The sequence below is a fragment of the Pyxicephalus adspersus genome, chromosome 4 (assembly GCF_032062135.1).
Source record: "Pyxicephalus adspersus chromosome 4, UCB_Pads_2.0, whole genome shotgun sequence".
Lineage (NCBI taxonomy): Eukaryota > Metazoa > Chordata > Amphibia > Anura > Pyxicephalidae > Pyxicephalus > Pyxicephalus adspersus.
This window is the reverse complement of record NC_092861.1, coordinates 119,300,984-119,326,447: the sequence shown is the minus strand read 5'-3', so window position 1 is coordinate 119,326,447 and position 25,464 is coordinate 119,300,984. Positions and strand designations below refer to the sequence as shown.

The window sequence follows — 25,464 nt, the reverse complement described above, 5'->3', positions numbered from 1 at the left end:
AGTATTTAATAAACCTGAGCCAAAATGACTACTATAAAATAAGGTTTAGTGATTATAGGGTTTTTTTATCAGCATTCTGATCATTTGAATAGGTTTAATCAGCTGGTGTTGGGAAATTTTTAGGTCTGGGATCTCCCAACAAAAGACCTTGAAAAAGAAGTGGGAAACAAGAAAAAAATGTGGAACTGATCAAAAAAGGTCAAATGGAATTGAGTTTAGATTACATAAAAATTAGGTCAAAACTCTTAACCACGGTATTAACTACAGGTATGCTTGAGAGAGAAAAAAACCCACTAAAGTTTGAAACATTTAAAAAATTATTGGAAAGATTAATATACAGAAACATTTGTCAAATCCCGTTATTAAGTATGAGAGAAATTTAGAATTTTTTGTGGAGTTATGAAGTTTTTTCTTTTTAGTTGTGAACACTTATAACGAGTATTAGTTTTATTGATGATGTTAAGTAGTTTTAGTAATGATGTTTATATATATTTTGGTTCAGATTTTATATTTGTTTTAAATTTCAGGAAATATGTATTTCTGTTTATGCACATATATGAGTTTATTATATTTAGCAAAGTCACGAAGTGGGAAGGACACACGCTGCCTATTTTGAGCATAGTAACAATGTTGTTTTCTCCTCTCTATCCAAGCTGTGCCATATCTGAAATTTTTTGTTAACCTGAAGACAAAGTTCATTAAATTAATTAGGCACACAAATTTTGACCGCTTTAAAGCATAAGATGTATTGGCACAGTTATTGTATTATTATGATTTTATAAGCTGAAATTCGTGATTTTGTTGCTTTAGGGATTAAGTTGGTGCACAATTATGGTTTAACTCAATTATTTTAATTGTGTTATTTATGTTAATTATGTTATTATTTTAATGAGTTAATAATAGTAATAATTACATTTCATGAATACAGATTAAAAAAAGGAGATCATTTAGATATTTATTATAGGTTTATGCCCTTACCATTGAGTGTAAACAATTTCTAAGTGGTGGTGTTATGCACACTTTTGACCACCTTTTCCTGGTCTGTCTTAATATTTGCTTTTTAAACCATGGAAATGTATGCTGGATGCGAGATACTAACCATTTAGCAGAGAAAGTATTATGTTAGAGCAATTTACATTATATATGACATTTGTGTGAGTAATATACATTAGGGTTTAATTAATTATTCACTATAAATATTTATTTGTGGTAATGTTTTCTCATCACACATTCCTTCTGAAGAAGCAGAGGATGCAACTGCGAAACAAGTGAAGAAAAGAAATGGGAATGGATGACATTACATTCATATATCATAAATGGATGAATTGTGTTTGTTTTCTTAAATATCTGAACAAATTATGTTTTTATGAACATCGTGGTAATGTGGTGCCTTAAACGTCCTTAAGAAAAATTCAGAGGACAAATAATTTATCACAGAATTATGACTATGCTTCTGCAGAGATCCTCATATATGTTCTGTTTGGGTTATTCTAATATTGTTTAGAGACCAAAGCCGTATTGTACCACATCTATCAATACAAGAGGTAAGGGGGATTTTTAATGTATACATTACAATCAAACCAAAACTCATATATAACAAAAATAGTAAACCATCATATGTATACAGAGAGGTTCAATTTGAAAGGACTTTTTACCCACTTATATAAAATAAAAAACATAGCTTTTATTCCGTCAATTAAAATACACAGTTAAAAGGGTTTTTTGATAAAATGAACAGTGAAAGTGCTTTAAAACACAAATATGTTTCAATTACATAGTCTCACATGTATGTTAGTTAGTGGTGTTTGTTTTGAAATCTAATTAATCAGTAAGTATATATCAATTCCTTGTGCAATCTTTGTGAAAACCAAGTTGAATTTGTCTTTTTTAAGTACTAAATCAAGTAAATATTATGTCAATAGACCTCCATTATTTCCTAAAGAAGCTGACATATCCCCAAAACGCAATGAAAATGCTATATATGTGAGATTATGTGAACGTGTGTCATACATGTGAGATTATGTAATTGTAACATATTTGTGTTAAAGCCTTTTCACTGTTCATTTTATCAAAAAAAACTTTTTTACCTATAAACAGTATTTTAATTGACAAAATAAAGGCTATGTTTTTCTTTTTTATATAAGTGCCTAAAAAGTCCTTTCAAATTAAACCATTCCATATACATATCATGATTGATACTAGGAATGTGGCACTTGAATAGGAATAAGTTGACATTTTGTGATTTGTCATACTGACCAAAATACAAAAAGTTAATTAATTCATATAAAATACATTAAAATCATAAAATGATCTCTTGAGCTTCATGAATTATAAAGATCCAAAAGCAGTATCATTATACTTGCTTTAAAAACTACTACAGTTACTTTAAGAATCACAACCAACAAAGGCAGGGTTTATTGTTTGCAATTTCACATGGAGCTGTAATGGTTGAAGTGTTCAATACATTTGACACTAAGAAGATTGTGTTTAGCAAAGGTATATATACTTGTATAGTGTGGTAAAAAATATGGTTTTCTATGCTTTTTGGCAATCAGTGGATTCCCACTGTACATTATTTTGCTATATATATATTATTGTGTTATATATACTCACTATCCTGATGAAGACTTTTGAAACACGTCAAACAGTGAGAAAAGTTTTTTGATAAGTTTCAAAACATTATTCCATCTACTACAAGATTTGTATGTTGGCCGGTTTCTGGCTTTTTAAGCACGTATGAAGATACTGCTTTTCGATCTTTATAATGCATGAAGCTTGAGAGCTCATTGTATAATTTAATGTATTTAATATAGTGAATAAAATGGTTTATTATTTTTGTTAAATATGTGTTTAGGTTTGATTGTAATGTATAGCTTAAAAATCCTCTCATCTCCAGTGCTGATAGTCTGTTTGGTAAATGCAGATAATCAACTTTAGACCATCTACAATCTGTGAATTTGTGAATGACCAAAATTACATTCAAGGTGGGGGCTCTACATACTGTCATTGTCTGCACAATGGTAAAGTCCTGAATTCTTTCCAAGGCCCCCAGCAGCTAACACATATCCACCTGCTTTGCTAACTACAGGGCAGGTTCTTAAAGAACTAACATCTGCAGATTGGACATTGAGTGGCTGGGAGCAGTACTGAATAGCTCACTGTCACCCCCATTCACTCTAGATTGGGCTGTGACAGTTAGACGCTACATGTAGTGCCCCCCCGAGACATTGGTTCAGTGGTGTGAGGAAGCAAGAACTACAGTGGAGGAAAATCAGGTTACCAACCAGACCAACCAGGGTTGTGTAAATATCAGGGCTGGACAAAACAGCTCCCACTTTAATGTATTTTCATGCTGTATTTTGCAGTGTTGGACTGCTAAACCTATTCATACAGACAAATCTGATTCAAAGTTGGTCTCTGGGATGATTTGGGATGTAAATAAAATCTTTCCCACTTCAACCTTAAACCCCTTTTACTTGATCAGCAGGGTCCTTTCTTTGGTTTCCATTTGGTATCACTGCCTGTATGCTGTGGGCACCTGGCTATCCAGTCATAAGACAAACAGCAATTAACATCAGTACAATAGGACAGCTGGCAAAGGCATTTGCAGTGCTGGAATAATGCCCCATCCCAGACCCAGAAGTGACACTGTCAATGGGTCTTGATGGAGGCTTTCGGTGAGTTTATCTTCCATCAAAGGTAAGGAAAATTTAAAAATCCAGAATAGGCTAGAAGGGGGTGGGTGGGTAGAACATTTTTTTTTGTTTCAAACCCATCTGTGGGTTCCAGCTATTTGTTTCCTCATTAAATTTTTGGTGGGCAGAACTGAACATTCCAGAAGCAGACGCTTCTCTTTAATATAAATAAATAATTAACATTTATTTCCCATATTGCATTATGTATAATATATTTTGATGTAACTAACCTGCTGTATATACCTGATAAAACTGACTTTACACATTTCTTTATCCTGAAGAAAATATTTGTCACTAACAATGGGCCTGATTTAATAAAGCTCTCCAAGTCTGGTGAGAACAGACTATCCTGGGAAAAACAGTGATCCAGCAAACCCGGAACGAATGTCTTAAAAATCACTTGCTATTAGTTGGCTATCAGCCTGAACTAGATCCATTTCAAGTTTGCTGGATCACCCAGGTTCTCCCATTATAATCTTCACCAGTCTTGGACAGCTTTATTTAAGAATGACACAATGGGCCTGATTTATTAACCCCCCCCCCCCCCGGCGGTCTGATTCTGGCCGTATTTCCATGCAAAAAGCGGTACAATTTTTTGCATTGAAATTTATTTTACATTGTAGACCTATAATTCTTAGGCATAACTCACCGACACATGTCTAATAGTTAATAAATGTAATATTAAACTTATAGCTTGTAATAATAAAAACCCAAAAAAACCTGTTAAAAAAAATTAAAACAAAAATGTATAATGTAATAAAACTGTACAGCATCATATATAATATATATTTATAATATAATTATATATATATAATATATGAATACTTCTTTGAATTGGACTCAGTACAGCTATTTTGTATTGAACCCAAAATAAAACTATTTGAATTATCCGCCACTAAGTCCTGGCCGCACCGACGCATGCACTGACGTCACCGGGAAACGCCGTAGGACATCTCTGCACTTCGCGGCAGGACATCAGAAGAGGCAGACGTGTCTCCAGGACCTGCGAGGACAAGGAGGACAGCGACGGAACAAGGTAAGTTGGTTTTTATTCTGCTTTTAGATACTTCGAGTCTGACTCGGGATTACAACTTTTTGCATGTAAAATCGACCCTGAGTCAGACTTGGGAATACCGCTAGGGGGGTTGAAGCTCTCCAAGGCTGGAGAGGGTACATTTTTATCAGTGAAGTTTGGTGATCCAGCAAACCTGGAATGGATCTGGTCCAGGATTCAAAACATTTGCTAGCAAAGAGATATGACTTTGAAGAATTCTATTCCAGGTTTGCTGGATCACCAGAAAATTTTAAAATATTGTCTGTAATAAAATAAAGTCCATGTTTTGATTTTGTGTGTTTAAAAAATTTAGAAAGGAAATTATCCCAGGATGCTAGAAAACAGTTTTAAAAAATGATTCTTGGAAGAAGCAATATCCTGTAAATATGTCTCTTTAAATTAGAAATGTTCAAATTCAGTTTTAGTACTGTATATGTAAGATTCTGGCCATATATTAGTGTCTTTCTGCTGAGATATCTTCATGGATTGGGCTACATTGACTGATGTCTACATTTTTATATTCCAAAAGTTAATGACCTGCATCCTGGATAATTAAAAGCTCATTAAAAGACCTAAGCATAACTTTTAAGGACAAATCTTTAGTACTTAGAAAAAGTGCTTAGGTTTTGCATTTAAGAAAAAGCTTGAACTGGAACATGTTTCCTAGTTACATAAAGAAGTTAAAGTTTTAGACACCTATGCTCTCTAGAATGACCTAATCTTATCAGGATTGCATTAAGACTGGGTAGACCCTTTACAATGTCGGCGCTGGAAACAATCTTTCGTTGTTATTTCCAGCACCAAAAGAATAACAGATGAACACCTGAGAGCTGTGCACACAGCACCATTCTATTTGGAGTGGAGAGGGAAAAACAAGGGTGCTGTGTTTTTTTTTTTAATTCTGAGTATGAAGAGGTAGGTGAGACCTAACACCACCACCTTCCTTATATATGACATCACTACAGCTTGGTGATTGGCCTGGTGCTGTCACATAGTCAGATCATTTCAAATTAAACAATACCTACTGAATTACCTTACATTATGTGCAGATGCTTTATTACCTTACTGAAGTATAAGAGAATCAAAGTAAAAAGTTCCAAATAGATCCAAAACACACAAACTTTTGATGTAATAGATATTTATAATAGATAATACATAGATTATAGTATATATATATATGACAATAGATATACTGTACATGTTTAACTCTGATCATCACACCTCCTCTAGCATACTGGTGTGTTTTGGATCTATTTGGGGCTTTTCACTTGATTTCTGTTAACATTTTTATATATTATAAAATTTAATCTGATCTGCACCATGAGAGGAACTGAAGATAGGATACCGATGGGAAAGACTACACTTTTTTTTAGAAGAAAGAAAACTGACTTGGCATGGCATTTTGGAACAGTGTGATATTCTTTGATGATCCAACCTCCACAAGAGTTTATAGTTTTATACTATGGTCCAGGAATTCAGGGAGTGCACTTGCCAAACGTTACCAAGTGAAGGTGGCAGGAAAGTGTCACTTTCTGAAAACTTATCAAAGAAGATTGTTGGTGAACATCACTACTTAGATGTTGGATGTTATATAATTAATATCTTGTAATAGTATAGTGGACATTTTTAAGTATTTTATTGTACAGAGTGCTGTAATATAGTATAATATAATGTTGTATAGTAATATACATTGTATAATATTATACATTGTTGTATAGTAAAATAGTAGTTGTATAATAATATAGCATATGCTTTTTTTAAGTTTTTATCATGGCTTATTTCAAACTGCCTTATCAATAGCAACCTTGTGATTTTATCGTGTTTCAACTAATACAAAAGCATCATTTTGTTAATGTTCTAGTTTACTTTAATAACCCAGGTTCTTTGGAGGTTTTAGGTGTCTGTAGCTATTACTTGAACACAGTATTTAAATTAAAAAAAAAATACATGAAGCTCAATTTTAATTTATTTGTTGTATTTCATAAAATGTCACCTGAAATGGTCTCTCTGCAAATCGCTGTGATTAACAAACATTCACATCTCAATTGTCTTTATTTTTCTATTTTATGCAGATAGAACAGCTGCGCCAATTAATTATGTTTCTAGACCAACAACCAACATCTGGCAACAGGGAAGGATTCAGGTCATATGATTAAGTAAAGGACACCAGCCAAAGCATATTTTATGTTTGGAAGGATGAGAACCTCTGACAGGATTTTATTCTTGATTGTATCACCACTGGTAAAAAGTCTATACATTCTATTGTGTCGCTATAAAAGGAAGTAGGTGGAAATTTCCTTAAAAATGACACACACAGTACAAAGGTTATCACTAAATCCCGAACTAAAAAGGCCTCTTCAGGCCACATTTACCTGCATGGTGTTGATAATCAAGGTTCTCCAGTATTAAAATATGGCTTTATTTGAATCAATAGGGGCTCATTGTGCAGAACTGACCAGTACTGAGGAAAATTTGGTCAGATATGCTGAAAAAATCAAAAAGGTGTTGTAGCAACACTGCACAGGTAATTAGATTGTCAAGGTGTTTTTTTTAATTACCAAAGTTTCTTTAAAAACCTGGCATGACTTTCCAGTCATTTTAACATATGGTGGAACTGTAACCCATAGACATCATTGTGGGATAAGATATTCCTACCTTATAATTTAATGAGTATGCAAGGTTCTGATGGAAGATTGTTAAATCACTGGACCACTTATTTCACTCTCACCTACCTACAGGCCTTTGGCTACCCTTGTTACACTTTAAGTCTTACTAATTTTCAATTTAAATTAAGTTTAGCTGGCTGCTAAGCAGCTTGTAACTGAAAAAGATAACTAGTTTATTTTAATGAGGTCAAAAATAGGTTAAAATTACAATATTTGTAAATGAAAAATTGTCAACTATTAAAGACATTTGGGAACCTTGGATTTTGTACCTAATCCTTTTATTATCTCCTAGTAGCGTAATCTTTATTTTTTATATCTTTTTTCCTTCTTTCAACACCGGAATCCTCTTACTCCCTTTGATGTTTTGACTCTCGTGTCCCCCCCCTCCCCCTATTTTGGTATTTGCAACAGGATTGCTGTACATACTGCTTCCAAACTTATAAAGGCTTTCTAATCTTAGAGGTGTCAATGTAAGAGAAAAGAGGTAGAAGCAATTGACAGCTTTTTGAGAAGGGGAGACCAGTGGTAGTGGGGACAAAATCATGAGTTCCCTAAGATAGTAAATGGTAGTCCAGTCAACAGGCACTCACAGACATTTTAATATTTATAACACCTGCATTTGATAACTTATCTCATATTTTTAACTTTAAGGACAGATGTTGATATAAAGAAAATTCCGTAATTAACCACATTTCTATTTAGCTAACTAAAAACTTTTACATATAATTTCTTACATGCAGTGAATCTGACTGAGGGCCAGAGGGGAGAGATAAACCTGCAAATCAAACTGACAAAGCAGAAGTTTGTATGATTAGCATACGGCTTCCATTGTCAATAGACGTCATTATGCAAGAAATAAAATACAGTACATAATGTTAAACATTTATTCTGGAAACTATCACAAAAAAAGACAGAAGTGGTAAGGGTTTTACTGTGAACACACAGTTTATTATATAGTCATTGGCAAAAGGTAAACTATCACCTGGAAATATATGATCTATTTACAGTTCATTAGATAATTACTTGTACCATGGTTTACATTTCTTCTGAGCAGGCCTGTATTTAAACTTTTGAGATTTGCCAATAGTTTTATTTCCTGGTGTACAAAAGTGTCCCTGGCACTATTCAATTGTGTTTTCAGCCAGCTGGATCAGTATAAATTTTGCTTTGGGACATCACTTGGCAGTATTAGCAGCAATGCAATTATATAACTATAGACAAACAAACAATGACAATCCATTTAAAAAAGCTCCGGTCTTCTGACACGGCCAAGTGCTACAACCTTTGAAAGTATTTTGCAGGGCTAAAGCTGTGGGCAGACATCAGCTCGTTACCCAACATGACTGTATTATTCAATATAATTTAATATATGATTTGCCACCAGTTTTGGCTGTCTACCACCTAGGGACCCTGTTGTCTCACTATACATTTGCACAGCAGGTGAAAATGCACAGAAGTGCACAGAAGAGGGTGATAATCCTACCACAGGAACCAATGTTTAACACTATCGCTGTACTAAAACTAAAATGATCCAGTAATTCTTCATGCAAAATACAGTACAAAATACATAAAAACATGACTTTGTATCCTCAGCCCTGAATAAATACATGTCTGCGCGGGATAATAGTGTCACAAGCTACTAAACAAAGTCTGGAAGTCCAAGTGTACTTTTTCACCTTAATACTGACCTTATCTTCTATGAAATTGCTGGCTTGTTGGAATTGAAGTTCCCCATTAAATGGTCATTTATAGGGTAATAAAATTTAGAGAAGTATTTTGTATAAAGCATTGCAAGGACAATAAGGATGCGTGGGTGCTGTAACCCAATGTACTACAGTAACATTAGTAAACAATGAATGCTGATTGACTTTTATGGCTTAGTAGCCTATGCTCACTGCCAAACCTAAAAACAAAACATTCTTCAACATAAAACGAATATTTCAGTCATAGATCGACACAATGCCACCAACAGGCTTGTTACAGCTCTTAAAAACTTTCCTAGGAAGATCACTTATGCAGAATTGCCAGCTCTGTGCCTTTCCTAATAAAAGATAGATCTATAAACGTAGCAGTTTACACGACGTAAACTCTGCAAACAACCCTTTTAGGGAGGGAAAGAAAAGTACTACAGTGCACCAGGAACCAATAGTGATCAGCTGGGAAAATCTATTCCTTTGAGCAGGTTTAGGCTGGGTACACTAGCTAGGGTCATGAAGTCTACAAAAATGCAAATATTTCTCAATCTGAAGGTAAAGGATCAGACTGGCCAAATATTCTCTAACATTTGTATGCAGAATTACTAATTGCCGGCATTTTCAACTACTGCAATACCATCTTTTGTTTGATCTTTCCCACAAACAAGATCAAAACATTTCCATAAATAACTAACTACCTGAAAGTTAGTTTCTAATAGTTTTACATAATCCTGTAAAATATAATTGACATACCAACAGCCCTGGTAAGTATCAGCATGAGAAAATGGTTTATACATTGCTTTATTGAGAACTGTGAACAAGTGCTGCAGTTCAGTAAGTGCATGGGCAGTGTTTCTTTTAAATCAGCTCTGTTTCAGCACCTCCTGGACATGTCTGGGCGTAACTCTGTCAGTGAACTTTTACTCATGCAGATCACACTCTATTAGACTTGCCGTTTCTAACCTCTCCCCAATACCTGCGTGCAGCCGTTAACCATGACCCAAAATAATGTTCGTGCCAAAGAAGATGGAGGGAAGTTTTCAAAGTCAGCTGAAAGAAAAACCACATTCTCTCCACTTCAAACAACAAAAATAAGATCTTAAACAGCAACTGATTTATTTTTTAAGGGTTAGCACATATAATTTAGCTGTGTGGGAGGTGACAGGAATAAATGAAGTATGATTCAAAACCACTATATGTACACGAACAAAAAACACTAGCTCAACAGACAATGTTTTTATATCTTCCCAATATATTGGAGCACATCATACATTTTTTACCATCACACTGAAAAGGCTCCAACTCCTGAAATGTAATCGGAGTACTACTCTGTCACCTAGTAAAAATGTGTGCTATAAGGTTATGTTAGAACAAATTGTTCTTAGGGGCACAACTTAGTGAAGAAGATTAGCCTCATGGCTTATTGATTATGAGTATTAGGAAAAAAAATGCTTCCACTGGAGGCTTTTCACAGGTGTTTAGGTTTGACTTTCATAGGCATTAGAAGCTAGATGTTGGCAGGATCATTTTATAATCAGGCTGTATTTGGGGCATTTGAAAAAGCAGCAGGCATTTTTGGTCAGCACAAAAAGCTAACAAAACATTTGGTGTTTAGGACTGCTCTTGAATGTATGTTTGCAAAAAGACAAACTGATAGAGCGCTTTTTGGAAGGCTGAAAGTAAATTTGTCAGGAGTTCCCAAGACCCACCCCCTAATGTAACATTGTTACCTTCTCAGCATCTGCTGCCTTAATCCTAAATTTTCAAAAATGTTGGTGCTTTTTTAGTATGAATGAACACATATTACAGTTTTAGTTGAGTTATAGGATCCTGAGTGGCCAATTGCCAGAGGTGAGAGCTGTCACATGTGCAAGAACCAACACTGATCAGTGTTTACCATTAGTCTGTGAACAGTAGCCGTATTGGCGGAAAAAAGAGGAGTGAGTACTAGTTTACCGTGTTTCCCCGATTTTAAGTCATCCCCATTAAATAGGCCACCCCCGATTTTTGAAAAAATAATTAAAATAAGACACTCACCCGTGAATAAGACATCCCCCGATATCCGATCCTGTGTGTGTCTCCTTGATGCTGGCTGCAGCGCGTGTCTCCTCCTGGCTGCAGTGCAGAGTGAAACTGAAAGTAACAAGCCGGCATTCTGCACCAGGAAGCAAGCTGCTGGTTCCTGCCCTAACAGAGATCCCTGCCCCAACGGAGATCCCTACACCTAATTACCGGTAAGTGAACAGAAGGGGACAGTCAATGGCATAGAGTGATCAGAAGGGGACAATCATTGCATAGAGTGATAAGAAGGGGACAGTCAATGGCATAGAGTGATCAGAAAGGGAATATGAACAGCACATGAGTGATCAGAAGGGGACAATCAATGGAACAAAAAATACATGTTTTTCATATTTTAATTTGAAAAATTATGGTCTTTGTCACAATATGGATTTAGTAAAAAGGCCTTATCGGCATAATAAAGTCATCATTGTTTTCAAAGTCAATGGACACTGCAAATGTGGACTGCATGCACTGAACTTGAGCATATGCTTAAACAGACCAGTTAAGGAATCACATTCAGCGATATTAACAATCATGCAATTATCTTTGCGTCTTCCTGTTTTTGTAGATTTCCCTTTTAAACCTAACCCAATGGGGTTGATTTACTAAAGCAATGTAGGCTAGCCACATAACAAAGTGAATAATCCCCTAAAAGGAATATTTTACTTTAGTATATTAGATGAAGCTCTACTGACTACTGACCACCCAATCATGTTTGAGCAAAGAGAAAAAAACTTTTTTTTTGGATTTCCTTGCACTCGATTGGGTATATTTTGCAAAGTAAACGATCATCGTATTTACTATGCTTAGCAAATAATTTCTTGCAAGGTGATAACTTTATTACCTTACCTTACTTTTACTTTGGTAAGTGAACAGCCTAAATTTATTAAGTACATCCCCCTCAGTATGTAGACTAACAGTTAAATAAACAAATCTGCATTTAGATAAAATTTATTTAGCATATTAAATACAGATTTTTTTATTATGCCCTGCATGCTCTCAAGGCCATAAAAACTCCTAAAAGCACAGCATATAGCACGTTGTAGAACAAGCATTTGCCATTTAAAAGCTAGTGTGAAGCAAAGTCAGCCCTTGCTTTCAATATAAACAATAAATGCATATGCAAATGGAAAGCACTATATGACAAAGCAGCCAACACATTTCTCCTTTGTGAACACAGGGACATACTGAGCTGATGTCATCAACCACATCAAGCTGCTTGCTACCGATGGCTACAAAACATCCCGCTATGGAAAGTCAGAAACATACTGTACTGTCTGCCTTAAAAAATAAAAAGGGCCGACTTTGAAAGACTGCTGCTGTCTGACGATAAAGGCCGCCCTTATGACCTTACTTCACCCTCTTTTGCTTTGGCCATGCTTTATCCCAGACAATCTAATTGTGAACTCCTGCACATTTTTATTCGCATAGGTAAAGGGGTGAATCTGATTTCTGTTTAAGCTTGTCCTTTTTCCCAGTTTTACTTTAAAATCGATAGGACACCTGTCTTCAGTATTTATATGACATAATAAAATTTTACAGAACAAATTGCATATCTATAATCTAGGCAGCATGTTTGTAGACAGATTTTAAGAAACAGATTTTTTGAAGCAGAGAAAAGTTATTAAACTGTAAAATGACAAAGCAGCTGAACAGAGACGGAAATCTTCATAACTTTTTTCTGCCTATAAGACTCAGAGGCCCAAAGGTGAACAATGGTATATAACTGGAGCTAATTGCTGTGATTTCACATGGTTAACAGTCACTATGACTGTCAATTTAAGTCAATATGACAAAAGAGGCAATTTTTATGCAACATTGGGAGATATTTGCCTGCACATTTATTTAGCATTTTATTAGCAATAGTGTTAAAATAGTTGCTTGTGTATAACTGGAAATAATTGCTGTGATTTCACGTAATTAAGAGACACACATTTCCCAAGCAATTTCTCCCCAAGAACTTTCCCAAAACACTTTTCATTAAGACCTTTCCCATGTTGCCCATGGAGGTAGGATGTAAAAGCAGAAAATGTAATAAAGAGGGCAGAACAACTCTGGGGCTAACATGGGGGCAACAACAACATGCATGCTTCATACTGTCCAGGGGGGATACATTTGGGGGAGTCAAAAATGGAAATGAATCAGGGGTTTTGGTAGATCATAGACCTAATATTAGAATGTAATACCAAGCTGCAATATCTAAAGCTAGCAAAGTATTTTGTACTTGTACAAAAGTATAATACTTGTATTAAAAAAGGAAAACAAGGCAGAGATCATAATCAAGATATATTCTGCCCCTGTACAACACATTGGTCAGACCTGGAAAATGCAGTCCATGTTTGGGCATCAGTTCAAATTGTGGAATAGGAGTGAGTGCAGAAAAGACCAACTAAACTATTAAAAGGAATGGAGGAGCTTAGATACAAGGAGAGATTAGCTGAACGATCATCCTATATATATATATATATATTTATAAATAGTCCATATAGAGAAAGCTCTACCCAATTATTCACTTTAAGACAAGAGGGCAAGCTTTGCACCTGGAGGAAAATAAATGTAATCTCTGGATAAGGAAATAATTCTTCACTGTAAGGTCTGTAAAAATGTGGAATAGGCTCTCAGGAAGAAGTTTCAGCGAGTACCAATGATTGCTTTAAAAAAAAAAAGCTGAATGCTTTCCTAGATTGTAAGCTCTTCAGGGCAGGGTCCTCTCCTCCTGTGTCACTGTCTGTATCTGTCTGTCATTTGCAACCCCTATTTAATGTACAGCACTGTGTAATATGTTGGCGCTATATATATCCTGTGTATTATTAATAATAATAATAATTGAATAGAATAAAGTAAAGGTAAAGTTTTAAAGTAAACACAACAGATGTTGATCCAGGGAATACTCGATTCCCCCATTGGATAAGGAGAGATTTTTTTTCCCCTGTTGGAGGAAACTGAACCATGCTTTAAAAGGGTTGTTTTGCCTTCGCCTGGATCAACTATGTATATGGGGGGTTTATATGTTTACTCCCCATCCAAATTGGAATTGACTCAGATCAGAACTATCTGCCCACCACTAGTTACAATATGCTGTAGACATGCAAGCAAAGATGGTAGAATTCATTAACGACATATGACTATGGTAGGGACATTAGATTGTGAGCTCCTTTGAGGGACAGCTAGTGACACGACTAAGGACTTTGTACAGCACTGCATAATATGATGGCTCTATATAGATACTGTGTAATAATAATAATAATAATGGTACCAGAGGTGGAAAGATGTCAAGTGATATCATAACAAAAAAGGATCTACAGTAAAATGCATGCCAACTGACCCAAAGAACTGTTCTGACCTTAAAGATTTGTTTTTGTAAATTTCTGACCAGTATTAAAAACAATAAATACCAGAACTGTAAAGATGAGCTATCCAAAGCACATCACAGGTAGTATTTTCATTACCATGTTTTATTGGCTAGTTGTTAACAATCCCATGTTTTTTTCAGTTCACCAACTACTAAACAAGTGTGATCACAAGCTGGCAGATGTCCCCCCAAGAAAAGGTAGAGATCAGCTGGGACCTGCGTTTTTCTGCTGCTTTGGCACCAATGGGAATGCTTTTGGAAGATCTCATTCTGCCTCAAGATCCTTCCTTGGTGAGCTTAAAAATTCCTTATCCTTAGGTCACATCACTTAAATGAGACCAGGATAAACTAGGATTGTACTGTTTGTTCCTACAGCCATTTAAAAAAGGACAGCATGCTTCAAAGCACTGAGCTAATTTGGCCCAATCACCTGCCTCAACTCGTAGAATCTCACAGAAATCCTGATTCAGTTAACTGGTAACATGGTAGATGCATCAACCAAAATTTGGTTTTTAGGGTCGTATAGAAATGAATAGTTTACTTGTAAAATATGCAAATAATATTTGTTTTCATTCATTTTATGCATTCCTTCTCTATAATGTATTTGCTTTTACATGCACTTTTATCTGTTACCATTAGTTTTCTTACTACTCTTTATATTAGTCCTACTAAATGAACTGACCAAAAATACACATACTTTTTTGCACAAGGTAGAGGTACTGCATACAAAAGTAAAAATCTATTTTACAAATCTGACCAGAGTTTTAATTTTAACTAAGATGGGGAGGGAGGAAAGTAATGTCACAGCACCTAAAACCATGGCTGTAAGCTGAACAACCATTTTTTAGAGAATGTAACTACTTTGTAGAAATGAATCCATCAAGCTGCGCAACCTTTATTAAAAGCCAAACTTCAGTCTGATATACAACAAACACCAGCTATGAAAATATATGTAAATGTACATACCTGTAAATTAAAAATATATTTTTACTCAAATTGAGTGTTAATATCCTCAACCTGGGCTTTTTTTCTCATTGAACTCATCTTTTTTTGACAGATTTTCCAAAGGAGAATTACAACTCTAAAGCCCCTCATAAAAGCTTTTCTTACTCTCTTTTCCTCACATACCTCTGTATGGAGTGCTCTCTGGGGGAAAGCTCTGGCACAGTATCTGGAGGGGGGAGACAGACAGTGTCTGGACTCCAGCACCTTTTTGCTTACAAATAAAGCATTGCCCTCAACACCATATCCTGTAACCCTTCAGGGAGGGAGAGGAAGCACACTGAGCCATTTAGGGGTCTCTAACGTTACACAGTACATTCAGTCTCGCTTCAATATTATTTATGGGAAGGGAACCGATAATCTCATGAGTGTGTATTTGCTCTGTTTAATCACAATCTTTAGTATATAGGTTATGCGTATTGCTTAGCAGCAGAGGACACAACAGTGATCTCCAACCTAGCCATGCTGTTTGTCAGGTGTGCCTAGATCTCACAATTCAAAGTCCTGTGCCTTAAAATCTTAGGTTTGTTCAAGCGAACCTAAACTAAAATTTTTACCATACATAAAAGGGTAAAAATTACCTACTTTTTTAAAGTAGTTTTTTTAAACTCTCCTTCTGTCTTTATCACCCCAGAAAATCTCTGGAGGGAAGGATGGATCTGCCAAAGTAAAGGGGAGTTTTGTTTTGTTTTTTTTTACTTTACAGGCAGTCTCCGAGTTAAGGACATCCGACATACAGATGACTCCTAGATAAGAACAGACTTCCCTGCTTGTTCGTGTGCAGGACAGAGGCTTGATACGGGGGCAGTTTGCATGACTTGCAGAAGAAGTCTTTTGCTAAACACAGCTGAGACTGAGCTCTTCTGCAAAATCTTGTAACTATTTTATGACCAAGACAAACTCTGCAATTGTTTCTTTTTGGATATTAAAGCACAGCTTGCTCCAGAAGTTAATGAATGTCTAGGCTTCATAAAGTTTTGTTTTTTTTTGCTATGTTTTTGATTAACTCACAGTGATGATTTTATACAGTAATTGACACCACACTGCCTAATAATTTTAAGACAAACATCTGTCCTATTTGCATTTATTAGGATAATATACCTGTTCCGACTTACATACAAATCCAACTTAAGAACAAACCTACAGTCCCTTTCTTGTATGTAACCCGGGGACCACCTATACATCCACTTTAAGTTCTCCTAGTGTTCAGATTTAACTTTTTGGTTATTCTTTTTAAGAGCACAGAAGCCCGATGACTGCATTAGATTATTTATGTGCAATATACAGAAAATAATATTACTTAATATCCCACAAACAGCAATTCTCATGAAGCAGTAAATATTTAATATACAAGAAAAAAAACCACAACTGTTGTCAGGGGGAATATAAGAAAGCTTGTGGCAGACACTGCTGCTTTAATATTTCACTTTATCATTTTTCTCCATAATAACTATTAGTGTCATGTTTGCGTTGGCTCTCAACAGAGGAAGGCCGTCATTGTTGCAAAGCTTAATTTACTCAGTTGAACAAGTTAACAGCCTGGCTGCATTAACAAGTCATAACTTAAGAGTATTATAGTACAGTCGATTAAATTCATTACTTGGCTTGTGGTATCTGGTTATCACAAACAGCTTGTCTCTATCTGTGACATACATTTTAGAAACATCAAAGCCAGCATGGAAAAGTAGGGATAGAAAAGGATATTACCGTCTGTGAATCAGCTGGACAATGTCATTTACAAAAGTTAAGCAGCATAGCTAGACATAGCTCAAGGGGGTTACATTAAAAATGTGACCAGTAAACCTGTACTTACATTGTTTTCTCTATCGCTACGCAATTCAACTCTCTCAGTTCTGCAATTCTGTATAGTCCCTGGATTCTGTTCTTCTATCTGAAATGATGAAAACTTTAATTAAACAGCATGAACAAGAGAGAGAAAACACCAGGGTGTTTATGAAGTTGAGTTTCTGCTGAGATTTTTAAAGATTTTTGTATAATCCTTATAAAAGGATTATAGGTGTAATTCCGGACTGGGAATGCAACATTTTGTTTAATATCGCTGAGGTCAAAATACTTTCCTGGGGTAACTTGGCAAAATGTTGAGTTAAATCTAAGGTTCTTTAGGCAGATTGCTTTTTTGCTTGTATTCAACTGAATAGCTTTTGAGCCATGATAATTCATTTATGTTTAAATTATTATCAATATTAGTTTTCCCATTTTCTGTTTGTTTTTGTTTGAATTTTGCTGATTGCAGTCATTCACTGGGCTTAACCCATGCTGCAAAATAGCCCTAAATTTCATTCTTAATTTTTCATTCTTTTAGTTTCAGTTTTTTTTCTAGTTGCTAAAACTGTAATATTTATGTTCTTAAACGCTCCAGCATGAACATTGTACCTGCTGTAATTGCCATGACATATTCAGCACAATTTGCAATGCTTGCAATCCTGATTTGGAACCCACCAGCATGTTGAGTAGTATTTGACCACCAATAACTGTGTGAGACTAACACTCCTGTGAACAGTCCAGTACCTGAGGTCCAGGTACTGGACCAATTAGGGCAATAGGGAGAGAGGCATCTTAAATATTTCATGTTCAAATTTTTTGTCCATGTACATCACCTTGAAAAATGGGCCACTGTATCACCAAAATATTACTAGCCATTGCTGTTACGATATATGATTGCAAGTAACCCATTTTGAAACTTTACCTAAAAGTGTGCTGGTCAATCCTCTTTCTGTGAGGTATTCATTGCTGCCTTTGTCCAGTATGTCCTGATGACCATGCATCTTTAATTGTGCTGGTCCATTGTTTGTTTTGTTAGTGCTGTGGCACTATTGTACACAGTGCCAAGGAAAAGTATGCGCGCAAGACAGATTGGTGAAATGCATACCTAACTGGGTTTCTAACCCTGACCCCTCTATTTAAAACATTTTAGACTGCACAATTTCATGAATGACTGCACTTCTAACAAGTCAGGTAATTTCTATAATTACTAAATAATACTTATTTTCTAATATAATGGTATTGTGGCTGTTCTCCTTTCATTAGGCTTGCAAATTAAGAGGTTTTGTAAAAAAGAAAAACAATGTGCATCAATCCAAAATGTGTCAAAGGTAAGCTTTAAAATGAAATCAAAATTAAAGTGGCAAATGTTAATAAATAGCTTGCTTATTTTCTGCAAACTTCCTTTGCATATGAGCAGCATGCTTTGGTGGATAATAATTAAACTCATAACCATCTAATGGAAATCTAATATGTGACTTGTATTGTAGCTGATGCTGGTAATGTTTTAGGCACTGTAAACTGTATGTTTAACTATTTAAGTTCATGCTTTGACTGGCTTGTACTAATCCATTCTGCTACATACAAGTATTCTTGTATTGTGGTAAGTATTTAAAAAGAAGAAGTAAACAGAAATGTATTGGTATGGGAGAGGAGAAACAATGTTAACAATAGATAATAGGTAAACATACAAGTTTATTATAGCAGTGCAAAGAACCGTCTAAAGTAATGTAAGCCATACCATCAAAAAACCTTTCATATTCAACATTTTTTAGTGCAGATATAAAAAAGATGCATGAAAACCATTATAGCGTATCAGTTTGGAGAAAAGATACTATTTGTAGTCAGAAGCCTATAGCTTGTACCTTATGCAGATGAGGGACAAACTTATTCAGCTGTTATTTGCAGTGGGAATTTGGCATCTCTAAACCTGAAAAAAATTACTAATTACTAAACCTAAAAAAAAAACTTAATATGTCTGGGTTTATTCCTGGAGAAGGGGATTGCTCCTTTTTAGGGATTTTTTTGTCCCCATTAGGGATAAAGCTAATAAAATTTGGAAGAGACTCCCCACTTGTCCAAAACTAGGCTAACCTTAGGCTTTAAAAGCCCACACACCTAAAATGAATAATTTAAAACAAAAAAAATTGTTGCAAAGCTGCTGCAGTTATGACAGGAACTACATCATAACTGCAGGTCATTAGTAGGTCTACGAAGAGAACAACATTATACATAACACTACTGCTTAGTAGCAGATTCAATATAGTATAATAAATAAGAATGGGTGTTTCACCTATGTCTGTATAAACAGCATGTTATTGATTGCATTATTCCATGCATCTCCTTTTTTATGGATTGTAACTATGGTGTTTATTGAAACTGGTAATTTTTTGTGCTTTCAAAATAATTTGCATACTGTATATAAAATATCTTCAGCTAATTAGTGTGCTGTCAAAGCATGCATTCAGCTGCAAAACCCCTAAAGAATTAATTCTGTTAAATATATTATGCAAATCAGTGTCAAAGTATGAATTGCACGTGTGTCACCATACAACTAAACTAAAAAGCTAGACAAACTTGCAGCCAGATGGCAATATCTTTAGCGCATTAATCACCATGTTAACTCGAGTATAAAGAAATATTTTTTTGACCTAAAAAAAGAATCTTGAGTCACACCAGTAGATAGTGCTGTGACATCATGACATGACATATAACAAGCTCAGTGCAGGTTAATATTAAAGAGTTTGTTACACACTTTACATGAGGACACAGCACCATCTACTGATGGCCCAAAATATTGTGCAAAAGATCATTTAAAAGCAAATAAAGACCTATCATAACCAATTTAAAAGTAAAAAAAACTTTGCCCTGTAAAAATTTTAAAAGATATACAGACTGAGTTGTAAATAAATGTAAAACACACACTATGGATATATTTATTCATGGTAACTTAATTGGTATTTGTATTAAATACTGCATTGATGTTAGTAGTGGTGGACACCTTTGGTGTCCTAGGTTTATACTAGAAATGTAGTTTTCTTGTTCTTTTCAGGTAAAGTAGGTTCCTGGGATCGGTTATATTTATATTCGGAACAGTTTATACTAAACTATATACAGTATGCTTGTGGTAAACTGCATTAAGATGACTACCGCTGACAAATAAAAAAGAAAGCAAATCAGTATTACTACCTACAGTTATTAAAGTACAATTTGAGTATATACCTGGCTGTCAACAAATTGCTTTGACACCATTTGGCAAAGTAAACACATTTTTTCATATCTTTTACTAAATAAAAGATAATTCAGTGTTCCCCCCAGCACCTTTTAGGCAGGTGCACCACTCACTTCTCAATACATGAGCTGCCAGCCAACTACAGGAAAAAAATTTTTACCACCCAGCAAAAAAAATTCTGAGGAGAATAGTGTAATTTATATTTTCAATTAGGTAATTGCTAATAGCAAAAAGGTGTTCACAATATCTCATACAAGACCAGAAAACATTATTCATTCGGGAATGGTATTACACACATAGCTAGTAATATACTGCAGTTTTAAATAACCAAACAATAAATAATATTTATTTACGGTTTCATCATGACATGTTTAAAACTCAAAATGTACATCTCGAAGTGTATATGAGATGTTGGTAGAGAAACACAAAAATTGTAGGTAATTTTTTTAAGGCCACAATCAAACAATCAATCAATCATCACAAAATCAAACAATCAAGACTCAATCAATAATTTTGCAAACAGCAAACATCATTTTATTGGGAGTTTGGATTGGCACTACAAAAGAGTTTAAAATGTACAAAAGATTTTTTGTACAAAAGATTTTTTTGTACAAACAATTTAAAATTTAACACAAAAGAAACCTTAATAACAAACTAAACAAGTTTCCTTTAAGTAGGAAGGAAAACACAATCCTAAAACTTAATAGGGCGGCACAGTTGGTCAAAAAAAATTGATGACTTTACATCAATTTATTGGACAATTACATTAGGGATTTGAAACCTTCTACTAAACCAGTTCTTCCAATTTAGGAGGTTGTGTTTAGTTTATTTTATATAATGCAAATGCTATTTTTCTTACATGTTTAAATGTACTTTTTATTGTAATTTGTGAATTATTATTTTTGAACTTAAAATACAATATTTAACTGTCCATTTCTCTGGATATACAGATTGTATTGACATGTGGCTTCACAGAACGTAGAGTGATATTGTTGGGAGTCAAATATCTGGCGGGTGCTGCCCTGCTGTAGGCCAACGCAGGACTTCAAGCCCTGTTTATTCTCTTTTATGTCGCTTACAGCAGTAGGGAAGATCAGGCAAATAGGTGGTAGTCCTCTGCTCAGCAGCCTGCGGCATCTCCAGTTTCCCTTTGGCTGTGAATGGTTCCTCTGCATTTCTTGCTCTGAGACTGTGTGCAGCTGAAGATGATTTGGAGTTGTGCTGAGACTAATGAGCAGAATGGTTTCTAATCCATTCTTGCGCTGTCATTGGCTGCTGGGTCTTTATAGCCTCCCTGTTCCCACTATTCTGTGCGTTTAGCTGGGCTGATCTGTGCTGGAATTTGTTTTGTGTGATTTACTGTTGCTAAGCTGTTGCCTGTTCCTGACCTATTGATTGTATGCAGCCTGGACTGACCTTTTGTCTGTGACCCCGACTCTGCTTGTGCTACTTCCTTTGTACCTTGTCTAGTGGACTGATCGCACATGTATGACCTTGGCTTTATACTCTGGATTTGCCTTTGAAGAACTTTGTGCTGCTTAATCTGCGGGCTCCTGGTCCTCTGCAAGACCTTCCCCAGATGCTATCCCTTGCGCATTAAGTCCTGGGGGCAATTGTGTGCTGGGAGACGCAATCAGTCTCCCGAGAATTAGCGGGGGAGAAGAATGCAGTGTTAGATTGGGGGACTGGTGTCTGGTGAGAACTATTGCTGCACCAGGGTCTTACAGATATCTACCGAATGGTAAACTGCACAGATTTGTGACAGGATTACTATGAAGTGGAAAAGATTCTGAATTCAGGAGTAACTGAAATATATATTTTATAGTCTTTATATGCCCACAATAGATCACCAGGTTTTCATTCTATCATATATTTTAACACTCGCAATGTACTGACAAAATGCTATTACTTAGTTTAGTGGCCTGTCTTTTCCTTCCCTCCATCCAATATCTGTTTCATATACATCTTTAAGTATTTTTTGGTCACAGCCTTGTCTATTCAATAGTCTTTTCAGCTCTTTTTCCTGGCACATGCTCTAAATCAAATCATAGGGCTATACGGTTACATTGTTGACACAATACAAACTGTTTCGAACAGCTGTATAGACAAAAGGGTTTCACTTGCGTTTTTTCACAAGACACATAAACCTGAATTGTGGCTCCAACAAAGTTAAGTTTTTTCGTAACGAACTGTCAAATAAATGTTGGCTGATATACAGTTTGGCAAAGGAAAATGAGTTTGCTGTAGCTACCCTGGACTTCAGGAACATGACACAAGGTTTTACAACATGAATAATGAACTGCTGAGTGAAAGGCATAGACTAATTACTCGGTACACTTTTTTCCAACCACTAGATCAGCTCTGCTGTCATAACAGAATTTCCAGAGATAAAGGTCTAAACCTAAACTCTCCTTATCAATTAACTTTTCCTCATAAAGTATTTCATACAAAATACAAAAGTTAGTTCATCCTTAAAAAAATAGAGGTTTGTTTACACAAAGTGTGGCAGTTCAGTACTGCTCACTGCTGCCCGCTGTCAAATATACGGACGCTGGATAACGCAAGGTGCCAGGAGCGGCATGGAATCGTTTTAGGCAGGCCTGAACCTAGCCTAACATTTAAAGTGGGAGGATATGCCTGCAATATTCACATTACAAGTCTGTTAACAACATGAAAAACTGCTGGGAGAAGTAGTAAGCCAATCAAAATTTCCAGTGGTGTATATTTTACAGAAGCATCATAGTATTACCCAGTTTACAAGAAATCAACATTTTTCTTTTTTTGTCAGTTTCTTAGGCAATTTTATAGGGTCTGCACAAAACAAAATAATATACCGTATTTTTCGGACCATAAGACGCACTTTTTTTCCTCCTAAAGTGGGGGGAAAATCAGGGTGCGTCTTATGGTCCGAATGCAGAGGTACAGGGGCATATTTTTTTACTTACCTGTGTCCCCGCCGGTTTTTTTTTCTTGTTTTCCCGTGCGGAAAACCTGGTGCGTCCTATAGTCCGGAGCGTCTAATGGTCCGAAAAATACGGTAACAGTCTTAGCTTATGACCACTCTGCTACCTTAAAAAAAGTGTGTTTATTTGTGCATACAGGTCAGAATGTTATCTTGCTTTTAGTTTTAGGCCTAGCTCAGTATTGGATTAAGTAAACATCATTAATTAAACATGCGGACTGTACACTCACTGCTGATTTAAAAATTCTAGTTGCATTTTGTGTCCATAATTTCAGTAAGTGAGTAAAAATATGTGGGTTTCAGAACCATTTGGGAATTACCAAAAGCCTAAGGAAGGCTGAAGTCTTACCTAAAGAGGAAGTAAACTCAAACATCACCCAAAACATAAAAAATACACTTACCTTCAATCCAGCAGAGCAGTCGATCGGTCCAGAGGTCTCTTCCATCGTTTCCCACATCGTATCGGCATCCGTCTTTTGGCCGCCATCTTTTCCTCTTCTTCTGGGTTCTTCTTTCTATGTCACCCAATCTCACGCCTGTTTCGGGTGACATAGGAAGAAGTACCCACATGGAAAAAAATCCTTCAGATATCACGCATGCTCAGTGCGATCTGCAAGTTTTTTGTCCATGTGGGTTTTTTCCCTTTTGAGAAAAGGGCTCCTTCTGCGCATGCACGTGATGCTCGGGCATGCATAGAAGGAGCACCCAAGAGCCTCCCGGGATGCGTGACGTAGGTATCCCGGGAGGCTTTGCCATTGAGAATTAAGTGGCGGTGCCACACCCTTTTTTTGTTTTTGTTTTTTTAAAAAGGTTGTTGCACAAAAAAAACAAACAAACAGAATTGTTGTCTACTATTTTATGTAAAGTGAAATATCTGAGTTTAGGTACACTTTAAGTAAGCCAATAAAGGATATTATTTAAATAAGGCACAGAGGAATTATACTAATGTGACTTGCTCTACATGTACATATAACATGTGTTCCCACAAATATTGCGTATATATATATATATATATATATATATATATATATACACAACCCATGATTGGGTTTGATCAATAAATTATAAATAGAGAGGTGTGGCTCAGAAAGCATAAGACTTAACTTTCATACCACAGTATGAAAAGTATCAGCCACCACAGTATCCGCACCTTAACCCTATTTAGATTCTTTCGAATGTGCTCCAGAAAACTTGATGCAGTGGTCTGAATCTCCCATCCCATCATTAGTCTAAGTACTAGGTGAAAAAAGTAACTTGTTAAAGAAAACAATTTCTACAAAATGTTGCTATATTTAGAAATAAACATTCTTTTTCATATCATGTCAGCCAGTAAACCAGACTATGATTGTGTGTTTACTGGAACATGTTGGCTAGAATGTTTACTACTGCTCTATGAAATACACAGAAGGCGCCCCCTAAATGTACACAACATTTTTTGTTTTGAGGATCATGGCAATGCAAGAGAATGTTAGTACTGTCCTCTTACCAGAATGTCACTTTACAAATGTTGCATGGGTTTTTTTTTTGTTTTATTTTTTACTTTAACTTCAGGCAAAAATCCAAAACGAGTATTAATATCTTTTATAAAATCTGTTTGCAATTGTCAGTGAAATTTGCTACAACTGCTGTTGAGACAATTACATATTGAAGCATAACTTGTAATGCCATAATTCATAAAATGTTCTGCATGGCTTGGTGCACTCAAAATGGGAGAAAACAGCCTAAAAATGGCAGCCAGCCATACACACACAAAAGCTTTGAGATTAATTTCCTCTGAGGTTGCTTTTAAATTTCAAGGCTGATGAAACTTGTTTTGGTCTCATCTTCATATTAGTTTTTGTGATCAGATTTAGTCTGACAGCTGTAAGAGAAAAGGTCTGTTTGTCACAGTTGTGGAAATATATTAGCATGATATGAAAAGCAAAACTAACAATATTCTTTGCTTTAAAAACACACATATTACA

The 25,464-nt window shown here is 35.5% G+C and overlaps 1 long non-coding RNA gene across 15 annotated transcripts in view; it reads right to left on the bottom strand.

Moving 5' to 3' along the window:
* Nucleotides 1-25,464, bottom strand: part of LOC140329280 (uncharacterized) — a 293,563-nt gene that overhangs the window by 123,543 nt on the left and 144,556 nt on the right. For all 15 annotated transcript variants that reach the window (XR_011920458.1, XR_011920459.1, XR_011920454.1 and 12 more), the window contains one exon: nt 17,338-17,415. This is a non-coding gene — a long non-coding RNA (uncharacterized lncRNA). The remainder of the gene's footprint in view (nt 1-17,337; nt 17,416-25,464) is intronic.